Below are 4,475 nucleotides of genomic sequence, written 5' to 3' on the forward strand. Positions count from 1 at the left end.
TGGATGACTATTTGGGGGTCATTGACGACGTCCAACTAAGGGTGAACGTGATGTGGTGGAGGAGGCGAAATAACAATTTGAGGGCCATCGACCTATGAACCAAGATGATGGTGTGGTGGAGGAGGTGAAAAGACCATTTGAGGCCGGCCAACATCAGATTGTGGAAGTTTATGTGGTGGAGGTGGTGGGATGACCATTTGAGAGCCACCAATGTCCGAATCAAGATGATGGTGTGGTAGAGAGGGTGGAATGACCATTTGACGCCCGTTGACGTCGGATTGTTGAAATTTGTGGGGTGGAGGTGGTGGAATGACCATTTGTGGGCCACCAATATCTGAATAAAGATGATGAGGATGGGGTCAAATGACCATTTCAGGTCTGCCAACATCAAATTGTAGATGTTTGTAAGGAGGAGGAGGTGGGATAACCAATTGAGGGCCACCGACGTCAGATTTTAGGTCAACATGCAACAAAGACTCATAACAAATGCATACGAGATACATACATACATATATATATACATACATCGTTCTAAGTTTTCCCCTCTAACTTAGATCGTGGTGTGAATCTATTCCCTTAAACAATCCTTCTCAAAGATAAGATTTATAAAATACCTTTAAAAAAAAAATTCATAAAAAATTTCGGCAGCATTTCCCCTAAAATATGAGTTAGCCAAACCTCAAAAGGAGAGATTTTGCACTTCTATATGTAACTTAACTTTAAAACTCCATAACGCCGCAAGTGTGTCTCACCACACACTTATTCAAACAGTTTCAGAGTTTCAGTAAAGTTCACAATCAGCTTAAAAGTTACATACACATGATTTCGTTCTAAGAGGGAAATTCAACACAAGTTTTTAACCTCACTCTTATCACATCTAACTACTCCATGATGCAAAAATTTACTATAAACATACAAGCATAATGGAGATCTACGACTAATGACGAGCGTTAAATCAACACTTGGCCTTTGGTTCGCAACCTGGGGGGGAGAAAACATTGAAAACGTGAGTTGAAACTCAGTGAGTGGCCATTTTGTTTATTTTTTTTTAAAAACTTATAAAACATACATTTAACGGTTTAGGTATAAAATCAACACCGAAATGATAATTAAAATATTAGATCATATATTACCATAAACCATAAGTAAGGCCAACAAACCTGTATCCAAACCAATCATGGCAAGGCATCTAAATATACGGCCAAAGATAGCTCGCACATGACTAAAAATCATGCGGCCAAAACTAGCTCACGCATATTTAGTACCCGCAACGATAACAACCTCCATCTAATCCGATCCAACCAATCCAATCCAACCATGATAGCATACTAAGCATACGGCCTAAGGATAACTCACACGTGATCCAATCCACAAGGAAACACGCGGTCAAACGGAGCTCATGCATGCTTAGCACCTACCACGGTAACAACATACCGCTCCTATGTGCACATAGAGCCACCCAACCATAGGTTAAGCTAGGTTCGAAGCCATATGAAAATTCTCCATCCACGTCCTCACCTAGGCTCAGGTTCTCAGATCTCTGGTCACGGCCTCTTTCAGCCAAGAAATCCCCTGACAACCGTAGGTGGCGCTACAGAAATACATTCTCGTAGCCTTAAGGGTAATCACCAACATCCATAATGTCACACAGTTCAAGTTTGAAAACAAATCAAACATGGTTAGAAACACGTTTTCACATATTTGGATCCTTAGCCATCAATACATACTTTTAGAACTCCTTCAAATCTAGTTATAAATCAATGAATGTTTAGAAACAAGTTTTCATCTAAACTTACTTAATAAGTTTGGGTTCAATCACAGTTTCGAAATACAAGAGTTCATGGAAAATCGAAAATCACATTTGAAAACCTTTATAACACATAAATCATAAGGCAAGCATATTCTAAATTTTCATACTAGAACAATTATACTAGATTTATAATGAAAATACTTGAATTTAAACCACTCACAATCAATTACTCAATCCCCCGGGATTTTACGCCTTTCCCACTTCGATCTAGCCTGAAACAAGATTAAGGTTTATCAATTAACTTTACAAAGCAAGACGACACAACAATCTTCAACATACTTTATAAAGCCAACTCAAACTATTTTATGCTCCGAAGACTCCAATTTCTCTCTTCCAAGACTTAAATTGAATTATCCCTTCATGCTTTAATCTATTCTAAAAATTCCAACTTTGGACCCTTAGAATCACATCAATCTCTTAACGCCACAAGCACCCAAACATGAGAGAACCCACTAAAATTTATCTAAAACCATATCAAAATCACCTCGATAACACATTTCTCAAAATTTTCCAGATTCGCAACATGAACTTCAAATGAACATAACTCTTCTAATACTTAACCAAAATAAGTGTTCTTTATATCAAAATCTTCATTTTGATGTCCTCTATAATTTACCTGAAGGAAGGACAATATGATTCCCAATAGATTGCTATAGTATTGGCCCGAAACAGAGAGTATTCAAAAACGAAATCTTCTGCTATCCCCTGACTTGTTTATGAAATTAAATTTACTTCCAATCATATTTAGCTCACAAATGCTTCATAAAAGTTGTAGTAAATTGAATAAGCTTTCCAACCATACTAAATAGAGATCCTAACTCCACTGGTACACTCTAAAATACTAAAAATAACAGAGATCTTCTGATTTCGCGTGAATACACTTGCTCTGTCTTTTGTGTGAGAATTCACCCAATAAACCTCAGAATTTGGTTAAGCTTCCTTCATAAAATTTTTTCAAAAATGAATTAGATTTCAGAAAATTTAAACCTCACCTCTTAATTCTGTTTGTATAGCTCAAACCGATCAGAACATCAGAGGTGGTCTATGTTTACCACACTTCTGTTATATTAATATGAGTCAAACAACCTTAAACACTTCTTAAGATTACCTAAAACATTTTATGTTCTGAACCTTATAGAAATAACACAAAAATTAACTCCAAAGTTAATGGAAAACTCATTTTCAACCTTTAAACTTCAACTCTAGGACCCAAGTATCATGGATGTTTAATTTTAACAAATAAACTTTATCAAGAAAGCAAAGTACTCAACTTCAATGGACAACATCCTAACTAAATCAAGTATCCACCATCATGGACTTCTCAATATTATCACTAAAATTAGATGGGCGTACTCAAGAACCACTCCATAGAGCTTATAATCTTACCCAAGTTGTGCCAAAATGCCTAATTCCGAACTTCCGCTGGACAGCAGCTAAAATCGTCCAAGAAATCCAAATATAACAATGAAATGTAATGGGTATTGTGAAAATAAAGCGGAAACTTAATGGGTATTCGAAACTTTTCTAATTAAACAATAAGATGTTACCAAGCTTACTAAATTCCAACCAAAACTTCCGACCTCGAGTTTGATGGTGGCAAATGCATCGAACGTACTCCGATCAATGGACGGTGATGGTTGATAAGAGAAGAGAGAAATATCGGTGAGACAGAGGGAGAATCGGTGACTTTGGGTTTTCGGTCGCGTTGTCGACGACAAGTTGCGCCGTGGCCGGCGTGCGAGAGAGAGAGTGAGCGGAAGAGAAGTTCTAGAGAGAGAAGGGGGCTTCACGATTTTTTTTGGAGAAGAAGAAGAAGAAATGTTGTTCTCTTTTTTTTTTATTTATTTATTTAAAAAAAAACCCCACTAAAAGGAAAGAAGAAGTAGATAATAATGATAGTAATATTGAGAAATGACCATAATGCCCCCAACTTAACATTATACTTCTACTTTGACCATTTCTTAATTTCCATCATTTTAACACTTAATTTCCAAGTCTTGTTCCAAACCAAAATTGTTTCGATTTCCTTATCACAACAATAAATCTGAAGGAGATATTAAATAAATAGATAAAGTAGACGAGAAGAGAATGGGGCTTACAAGTTACTACCTCCTTTTAAGAATTTCGTCCGCGAAATTCGATCAAGGTGATGACGTGAAAAGTTGTGGGCATCGAGCTTTCATTGCCTGTTCTATCTCCCACTTTCCTTCTTCAATATTGTGGTTCCTCCAGAGAACCTTAACTAACGGTATAACTTGTTCCTTAGGGCTTGTTCTTTCTTGTCAAGAAGTTGTATTGGTTCCACTTCGTAAGACAACTCCTTGTTCAAATGGATCGGTTGTGCCTCGAGAATATGAGAGGGATCAGGAATATATTTAAGCCAGAACGACCATGAAACACATCGTGAACTCTAGCAAGTTCCATAAGCAACACTAAACGATATGTAGATGGTCCAAAACCCTTTAATATCTCATACGATTCAAGACCTTATTCTACAAAGAAAACTTTCCAAAGAGGAAACTTGAGGGAAAAAAAAAACTTTAACATTAACTTCAACATTTATCTACAAAACTCCGTTTGCGATAATGGGTTGGTTTTTGTTTGCTTCAGATATCCTCTATTGTCTCATTGATGACTTATATCACTTGGCCAAGTCACTTCCTCA

At 36.8% G+C, this 4,475-nt stretch overlaps 1 long non-coding RNA gene across 1 annotated transcript; it reads right to left on the reverse strand.

Moving 5' to 3' along the window:
- Window positions 1-705: 705 nt before the first annotated feature.
- Window positions 706-3,599, reverse strand: LOC107991126 (uncharacterized). The gene is made up of 4 exons (XR_001763011.2): window positions 3,367-3,599; window positions 3,197-3,243; window positions 1,971-2,022; window positions 706-981 (listed from the first exon to the last, which is right to left on the reverse strand). It is a non-coding gene; the product is annotated as an uncharacterized LOC107991126 (long non-coding RNA).
- Window positions 3,600-4,475: the final 876 nt, after the last annotated feature.

Source organism: Cucumis melo, chromosome 2, assembly GCF_025177605.1.
Source record: "Cucumis melo cultivar AY chromosome 2, USDA_Cmelo_AY_1.0, whole genome shotgun sequence".
Classification (NCBI taxonomy): Eukaryota; Viridiplantae; Streptophyta; class Magnoliopsida; order Cucurbitales; family Cucurbitaceae; genus Cucumis; species Cucumis melo.